The sequence below is a fragment of the Vigna unguiculata genome, chromosome 8 (genome assembly GCF_037176805.1).
Source record: "Vigna unguiculata cultivar grain cowpea cultivar isolate G323 ecotype 2 chromosome 8, ASM3717680v1, whole genome shotgun sequence".
Lineage (NCBI taxonomy): Eukaryota > Viridiplantae > Streptophyta > Magnoliopsida > Fabales > Fabaceae > Vigna > Vigna unguiculata.
The window spans coordinates 21,302,049-21,311,779 of NC_140799.1; the positions used below are offsets into that span (position 1 = coordinate 21,302,049).

The following is a 9,731-nucleotide window of genomic DNA, read 5'->3' on the forward strand; positions in this document are numbered from 1 at the left end:
CAAATAAGTTCATATTTAAATATTATTTTTTAATCTTAATATTTAATTATTATTTTTTAATATTATTATTATTATTAGAATATTTTATTATTATTAATATTACTAGCCGTATTTTCTATAACTTATTACTTTAGCATAAAAAACAATATTAAAATAATACTATTTACTTTTATGTAATTCATTAAAATAATGATAATAATAATAATAATTATTTAATTTTTATTATATTATTTAAATATTATATATATAATAATAATAATAAAATATGTATATACATGAATAAATAATTTATAAATGTAACAATAATTATATTAATATTTTTACTCTAAATTAGAAAAAAAAATACTTGTACATGTGCAAGGGTCTTAATTTCCACATTTCTTTAAGTTAATTATTTATATGTGGACAATATTTTTGTATGGAACAAAAGTTCACAATATACCTACATTTTATTTTAATAACCATATGTATATATACACGGGACAAAAGTTAACAAGACATCTGATTATTATACATTGTCACCAAAACCACACCTTTCAAATTTATTCTCAAATATAATCATTTGAATATGTCAATATAAATTAAGTATAACTATAAACTATATATTGTGTAAAATATGGATTATATCTATAATCTATAACTATATATAAAGGAGATTCCCTCTTTTGTGTCCACATTTCATAATTTCAACTTTACCCTTTACAATTTAATTATTTATTAAATTTTTAAAAATTAACTGTTATTTTTACAAGTTTCTATAAAACTATTTACTTATCTCTTTCTTATTTTTTCTCCTACTATTTATCAACAATTATTTTTCTCATATTTTCTCCATACATTTTACTTTAATTTTATTTTGTTTATTAACTTAATAACATTACAATATCATCAATTATTAATATAATTCAAAAAAATGCGTACACACAGGCGCGATAGCGCCTGTGTTTACGCTAGTAATATATAAAAGGAATTCTCCTTTTTGTGTCCATTTTTCAAAATACCGATTTTACCCTTTAAATATAATAATTTATTAAATTTTTAAAAATTGACCGTTACTTTTACAAACTTTTTATAAAATCAGATGTTTCTTCTTCTTCTTCTCTTTTTCTTTATTTATCAATGATTATTCTTTTATCTGTTCTGATATACTTCACTTTATTTTTAATAAATATAATTGTAATATATATATATATATATATTAATTTAATAACATTATAATATTATCACCTACAAATTATCATAATTAACCAAAATTTAAATAATATATTTACAATCCCACATAAATTATACCAATAATAACAATTCTTTAATTTAACTCTTTTACTAATATAATATATAATACTTGTTTCAATAACAAAAAAGAAAAGAAAAAGAGACTCGTGCACGGATATCGTACAAGTTAAGTTTTTTAAAATTCTAAATGTATACAAAATATATGAAATACCATTGGCACTTTTTCAGAAAGATTGAGTTACAAGAAACCCCAGTATTCTTTTGCCAGCTCTCAGCACCGAACCTTGCGGTTCTGGATTATCGGCAAGGTCTCCTTCTCCTTCAATTCGGAGTATGTTTCTGTCACACCTAATTCATTTGCTCTCTTTGGGTTTCATTTCGTTTTCCTTTTGTTTCCACTCGTAATAATCCAACCAACTTTTGCATCCATCTAACAATCAATGTACCCAAATTTTAGATTCATGATTCAAATGGTTTTAGTTTCCTCTTGAACAAATGTGTGACCGCTACTCAGAAGTGAAAAAAATATCTAGAACTTTAGATTGCTCTAGCAAACCTGAATGCCTTCTGTGCAATTTGTCTTTTCACTTTCTTTTGGGTAACTATGTACTGGCTTTGCTATGATCGATGAAGTCTTTCCGGGTCACTTTAGTGGGATATGTTCTTCTCAGTCTCAATAATTTTTTTTTTCAGCAACGAGTCAATTGAGTTTTAGTTAAGGAATTCGACTTTTCCACTTGGACCAGCGACATTTGGTTTTCATTTCCTTTTTTGAACAGTCAACTAAATATTGACTTAAAGTGTCTAATTTATCAAGTTTAGGCATTTTATCGAGTGATGTATGCGTTTTAGTGTGCGTGGTTATATATATATATATATATATATATATATATATATATATATACACACACACACACACACTGCAGTAGCTTATCTAAAACACTGATAATTAGCATTGATTGAAAATCCATAAAAGCAGTTGAGGACAATGACTTGATCTATTTATGCATAGTGTTGTTAAATTGCCATTTTCAGTTATTTTGTGTTAATTTCTTCTTTGGTTCTCTATTAATTTTTGGTTCTTTGCTTCTCTATTAAAGTTTCATAGGCCATTTACCATTTTTTTGTTGATTCTTCTTTGGTTCTCTGTTAAAGTTGCATATGCCATTTACTAGTCTTGCCAATTGTTAATTTTCTATAGAATCTAGACTATTTTTAGTTACTCAGCAGTGTGTAAGTTCTACACTTCCTTTCTGAAAGTATCTAAACAACAATCCAATTGCAGGTTTGTAAATCTTCCTTTAATGTTTATGAAAATTCTTGATCTATATGCGCTATATATTTATACATTCTTGGCTCTTACGTTGTCTTTCCTTTCAGTTTCATGTTTCTGCAAAATCATTGTGACTTGGATGCTCGAGACAGTTCATTTTTAGATTCTAGACATATTTAGCAATCAGTTTTGTACTCTGCCCTTTAGGTGAGAACTCCATTGGCAGATGGGTTTCTGTAAACATACCTATAATGATAATTCGAATATTAAATGCATCTGTACTACATATTTATGCATTCAAGATCTTATACATAAAAATTAAGACACTGCAGGTTATAACATTATGGCAGTAGGTTATATACATATATAGATAGACTGCTGTGTGGACTATGTCTGCTGGAATATGTCTGCTGTCTGCTATTTTTGCTGTCTGCTGTTTTTCAGTGGTGATTGTTGGAATAGGTTGTTGGAATATACTGCCCATGCATGCTGCATATGTTCGTGATACACTGTATTTGCTTAATCTTAAATCTGCTACGTAATGTTGAATAAAAGGTGATTTAAATTCTCTTACTCGGGAATTTTGAATCCCTTAAAGACATTACGAGTCTTTCTCATGGCAGGGTCATACTGAGATTGAGAGATAGACATAAAACAAATCCGTTGGGTAAATTTTGCAGGGCTCTGTTCTGGAATGTGGGTCTACCTGTACAGTATCTTGTTTCTGTTTCTCTCGTGACGTGACACACAAATAAATGGAATTGAATCTTAGCAAAACCTAATTGTTTGATTTTAATGATCTGGTTTAACTATTTGAAATGATGTTCTTCTTTCATGCTAGACCTGAAGCTTTTATTTATTTTATTTTTTTGTGTTAATTATTGATGTGTGAAACAATAGCCTAGTCTTCAAACCTTCCTTGGTATAATCCACATTGATAGTGATTGAGAAGGCCCCTTCAAAATTTCAACTTCATATTTATATTAGTGTTCATTTAATACTTTTCTTTATTCTGAGTAAAAACAATAGTAAAAGTGTTAAACGACCTTTCAATTTCTTTTTTCTATCTTAATAATTTTGGTTGCGGACGATTGACCATTGCCCTTTTTTTTGTTATACACATATTTTTTGTTGTGCATAAGCATTGGCAAGAACACATGGTTTATGGGGGGCAGGTGGTTGGGGAATTTAATGGCACTTTTTTAGTTCAAATTTTGAAGTGCGGGGAAGATGACTTTTTGTTACCGTATATATACTCATTCTTTGCGAGGTTGAGGGCTATTTGACATGTTAATTAACATGTTTCTGGTCTGTTGTCAATTAAAGCTATTAACAATTCTTATTCACATTTTATAGGTTAGTTAGTAGTTTTCAATAACCTTTCTCTTGATAGACTCTCCGAATCCCCACATTCTACTCATAGTAAGACCAACATCTTGTATTGGGTTATACTTTTTTCCAAAAGAAAATTGTTTTGTATCCATCTGCCTATTTGCGATGATTGTCTCAAGGATTGCCATCTATGGCTAACTTATGTCATTGATGTTTGAATACAATATCTATTATTCTCACCAATTCTAATCATATCAAGGAGGAACTTTTCACTTGGCAGAATAACTTGATATGTTTTATGCATGACGTTTTTGGTCTGTTGTCAATGAAAGCTATTAATACTTCTTATTCACATTGTATAAGTTGTTAGTAGTTTTCAATAATTTCTTTGTTGATAAACCCTCCCTAGTCCCCACATCCTACTCAGGAAGAGCATCTCGTATTGGGTTATGCTTTTTTCTAAATGAAAGTTGTTTTGTATCTATCTGCGTTTTCTGTGGTAATTCTCTTAGGGCTTGTCATCTATGGTTAACTTATGTCATTGAAATTGGAAACAATATCTATTACTATCAACAATTGCAATTATAATGAGATGGAACTTTTTACTTGAGAGAATAACCTGATAAGTGTTGTGCATGAAAGTTTAAAACACGTAAAATATTATTTTAATCCATTCAGTTGTTTTGGATGTATTTCACTATATGGGCCTAGGCCTGTAATGTACATTCTATATATAATATGTTTCTTTGTTATGCTTTTAACTTAGAACGGTTCCATCATTGGCTATCTATTATTTATTTCTACATGGTATCTAGAGCCTAGTTGAATCCTTATCTACTTGATGAACTTCCTGACCATTAATGTCATTATTTTTTCGAAAGTCATGTTTCTTTTTGGTTGTTTACATCCTCTCATCACCATGCCTCCTTATTCGGTTGTTTTACACCATTTTTGCCACTATTGTTGTTGTCAGCTTTCTCATTGGCAACCCCACCATTAGAGTTGTCTTGCTCATGTGAGCTCTGTGTTGATGGACTCAGCCATCTAAGCAGCCACACACCCTTATCTGTGCCTAGAAGCAGGTATGCTTCCCTCTCTGTCACTGGCAATGGCATGTGGTGACGTGTCCAGCCACTTTTTTGGTCGATCTCCTTTGATCTGATCCCAATTTGTTGTTCGGGCTTGTTTTACGTTCTCCTCTCCTTTGATTGTTACTAACAGAAATATTCATGATTTTGCTGAATTATCTGCCATGGTATCTACCTGCAGAAGAGGAGGCCATGGAAATAGAGGAGGACATAGGTTTCAAATGGCCTTGATACTCTTATTGTAATTGAAATGAGCCATAATCAAGAAAAGTACTTGTCTTTACATGACTCCCCCAACAAGATAGTCAACTTCTCCAAATCTAAGAAAGTAGTGTTGGATAATCTTTAATCTTGTTAGATAATCTTTAATTTTGGAGTCATGTCAATTAGCTAAGTGATACTCTTAGATTATGGAATTGTTATTATTTAGCTAAGTGATAGGTTATTTTATATTTGGTGAATTAGATTTAAGTTAATTGTTATTTTAGTCAGTTGGAGTATCTAAGATTTAGTTTGTTAATATGGCATATTAGATTAGATTAGATTAAGATTTAGTTTGGTTTGTTAATATTTGTTTTGTAAGTGGTTATATAATAGCTTATTCTTCATTAATGAAAAACACCACGATGAGTTAAGTTGTATATTCTTTTAGTGTACTAGTTTTTTCCATCCGGTAGCACCAAAGTTTTTTTGTGAAGAATATTAGGAATATTTGAGGTTTAAATCTAGTAGCCAAGCATTATCTTCCACTCAATCTAGTTTGTCAACAACTTGCTTTTCTCAAACCATGGAAAGTCAAACTCCATGATGCTTGATTCAGATGCTTTTAATCATATATTTGATAATATGAAGCTCGAGGACTGTACTATACCAAATTTTCTATCTCTTGTTTTGCATCCTCATCTTCAAAACTTTTACATGATCTCTCGGGTCATCTATGCTTATCAAAATTGAAGAAAATAGTTCCTCAACTTATAAAACTTCATGTCCTAGAGTTGGAGTCATGTCAATTATGGAAATATGTTATATCTTCCTTTCAAGAAAAACCTGAAACAAGATGTAACTTTTTTTTCGATAATGCATTCTGCATTTGGGGACTAAGCCGAGTCACCACTTTTGGGCTTGAATATTTTGTTTCACATATCGATGAACGCTTTTGGTATATTTGGGTTTATTTAATGAAAGAACAATTTGAGTTATCGTTTAACTTTCTGTCTTTCCTTAATGAAATAAAAAATCAAGTTGGCCAAGCTATAAAAATTATGAGGAGTGATAATGCCAAACAATGTTGCTCAAGCTTTTCTACTCTTGTTCACATGACACTTTAAATCAATCCACCTGTGCTAATGCATCTTTGGTCAATGGTATAACAAAAAGAAAACATAGACACTTAGTTGGGACTTGTGCCTTATTTGCTGGTGCTAATGTGTTCATCACTGGGGAGATGCTTCTTACTGCTTGCTTAATAAATGGAATTGTGTTATTTGTAATAAAAAGGAAACTACAAAAGGAGGAAACCTCCAATTTCCCAAAGCCTAGCTCGCTCCTCTAACAGAAAATTAAATCATCACCCTCTTTCCCCTCTGCCACATGAGATTAAATAATAAGAATATTCTCCCAGGTCTAACCACCTCTCCACTACTTATGCCAGCTCCTTTTTGTAACAATCTCTCCACTTCCTCGTGCCACCTCTACCAGTGTCACTCCCTTCAACAACAGCCTTGTCTTCAAGACTAAAGGTTGGAAATTGACTTCTGGTCACAATTTCATCTTCCCATGTGAAATCTTTTTCAGACTTTCCATCCGAGTGTATTAACCATTTATCGACTCTCCTTTTTTCACGATGCTATTGGAACCTAGAACAGCAAGCTTCTCAATTCTACATCTACTAGCAATTTCTCCTGAGCCTTATAGTCTCCAATAGCCTTCATCGTACCCTACATTACTCCCGTTATTTTTTAAAATTCTGTATAATTTACTTTTAACTTGTAAAGACTTGTAACTTTTGGGGAGCGGTGGAACATTTGAAGTTGTGTCATAATTATTTACTCTCAAGAATCTATACTGGTGCAAAGGTCGTTAGTTGTCAGGTTTTTATCCTTTTTACCAAATGTGTTTTTCTTTGCAGAACTAAGCAGCAACCATGGATTCTTTTTCTCGTATTATTCTGGCACAGCAAACCAAAGACCCATCTGAGAAAATATCCATTCTTTATGAGGTACTTGATGATCCTTCTTCTGGCTGTTGGGCTTTGAGAGCGAAAGAGCAGGCCATCATACACCTCGCCGAGCAGTTCATGGAAGACAACTGGGCAGTGGATCTGTACAGCCTTCTTACTCATTTGAGGTCCTTCTTTTCGTTGATTCCAAAGGCACAAACGGCAAATGTTATGAGGAACATAATTGATTCTGTGGGTGCAATACCAGGGAGTTCTGATCTAGAAATTACTATCTGTAAAGAAATGGTGCAATGGACTCGTGCTGAAAGGCGTACCTTTCTGAGGCAGCGACTTGAGGCAAGACTTGCAGCACTACTCGTGGAATATGAGGAGTATTCGGAAGCTTTGACTCTCCTCAATGGCCTGGTCAAAGAGGTTATAAGACTAGATGACAAGCTTCTACTTATAGACGTACACTTGCTTGAAAGCAAGCTACACTTTTCCTTGAGAAACTTTCAAAAGGCAAAAGCCGCCCTAATAGCTGCAAGAACAGCTGCAAATGCTGTTTATGTTCCTCCAGTTGATCAATTTTCCATAGATTTTCAGGGTGGGATTCTTCATGCCGAGGACAAGGATTACAATACTGCATACAGATATTTCTTTGAAGCTTTTAAGTCTTTCAGCGCTCTTGACAAGAAAGACCCCAATGTGGTACTTAGCCTGAAATACATGCTGTTGTGTAAGATCATGGTCGGTCAAGCTCATCATGTGGCCGGAATTATATCACATGAAGCTGGCCCAAAATACGTTGGACCCGACTTGGCTGTCATGAAAATAGTAGCTGATGCTGTTTGCAGGCGATCTCTGAAATTGTTCAAAATCGTTTTGCGAAATTACAAGCCTCAGTTGGAGGAAGACCCAATTGTCCACAGGCACCTTTCATTCCTGCATGGTGATATCCTGGAACACAACCTATGCAGATTGATTGAACCTTTCTCAAGGGTAGAGATTGTACACGTTTCTGAACTAATTGGGCTTCCTGTTGATGATGTGGAGCGGAAGTTGTCGCAGATGATTTTGGACAAGAAGTTGGGTGGGACATTGGATCAATCTGGATGCCTTGTGATATTTGATGATCCCAAAACGGATGCCTTATACACTTCAACCTTCCAAACCATTTCTAATATTGGGAAAGTCGTGGACAGTCTTTATGCTAGGTCTGCCAAGATAATTGCATGACCTCTTCATCTCTCACTCCAGTTGGAATGCAATGATACTTTCCTTATCTTCTCTTTACAATTAGTACGATATCATTTGTTTTTTTTCCCGAATTTGTTGGAATGGAAACAGTTTTTGGCTGTTGAATCAATTCGTCTCCAAACTACTTGGGGAGCTTTTTACTATTGTAATGTAATAAATGATTTTAGGAACATTTTGAAGGACCAAGCATAGTGTGCATTAATGTTTTAATTATATTAATAGTTAGCTAAATAATGAAGCATAGCTACCATAATTTCATGTCACTTAAAAGTACTATGCACGTCTATAAACTGGCGAGAGGAGAAAGTTGGAAGGTTAGCAAATGAGAGATTACGGATATGATGTTGCCATCATTATTTGTAGCAAGACATGCTAGGAAACAGGAGTGGTCTCTATGTTGAATTTCATTGCACATTGAAGCCATCAAAGGGTCCTTCGTTATTACTTGTAGAATGGCCCTCACTATAACTTTGTAAGCAAAGCAAACAAACTAAGAATGGGAATTTCTCCTTTTGACAACTAAACCCCTAAAGTAAAAATTAAAATATAAGGCAGATATTAGCTCACAACTAAGTACATTACAGTAATATGTGCAATACAATCCTACATATATGAGCGGAAGATGTATTCCAACACAGATCCAAGTAAGCGCATTAAACAAAACACCATTCGCTTCCCCTGTATCATTCACACTTTCTTCCAGCACGTTATCAAATTTCTCCATCACTCCATCATTTCAAATTTTATTTTTCGAAATTTACTAAATCAATTCCGAAAACCTTTTTCCGGAAGACACTCAGCCATACGCTCATCACTTCTATTTCAGAAAAATGTTTTTTGAAATTGATTTAGTGCATTTCGAAAAAAAAAAATCCGCAATGATGTGTCCAGGAGAAATTTGATATGGTACAGGAAGAAACTGCCTAGATCATTTAGCTCCTTCTTCTGTATAATAATAAATTTAGCATCAAAAAGCTAGTCTAATTTGTTTCCTCTTGCCTTCCTTATATACTTCTAAATTAGATGCAAGGATTGTAATGAATGAAGAGTCCTTCTTGCTCCCTATTTTGTTAGGTAAACTTAAATGTGGGTAGTTGGAAGTTGCTGTATTAATTGTCTAGGAGATTGCAAAAGGTTGAGAGTGAGTCTAGCTATGATTAAACATGCAATAGAGTTCATTAATTGTGAGTTAGGTAGTAGTTATAGTTAATGAATGTAGTTGAAGGGTCATGTCCAAAGACCTATAAAAGGACCATGTAGTGCTTCATTTCAATACACAACAAATTTGAATATAAAGAGTGTTTATCTAGAGAGACTTGTTTGTCAACAAATTGGTATCAGAGCTTAAGAGCCTGAGTGTTTGAGTGAGTTAGAGAGTTTGATAGAG

At 33.0% G+C, this 9,731-nt stretch overlaps 1 pseudogene across 2 annotated transcripts; it reads left to right on the plus strand.

The window, feature by feature from the left end:
* The first annotated feature begins 1,460 nt into the window (after positions 1–1,460).
* LOC114193895 (26S proteasome non-ATPase regulatory subunit 11 homolog pseudogene) lies at positions 1,461–8,578 on the plus strand (annotated as a pseudogene). Of its 2 annotated transcripts, XR_014984064.1 has the most exons (3): positions 1,461–1,564; positions 4,812–4,920; positions 7,055–8,578. The product of XR_014984064.1 is annotated as a 26S proteasome non-ATPase regulatory subunit 11 homolog pseudogene, transcript variant X1 (transcript). The 2 variants fall into 2 exon arrangements; XR_014984065.1 differs by lacking the exon at positions 4,812–4,920.
* Positions 8,579–9,731: the final 1,153 nt, after the last annotated feature.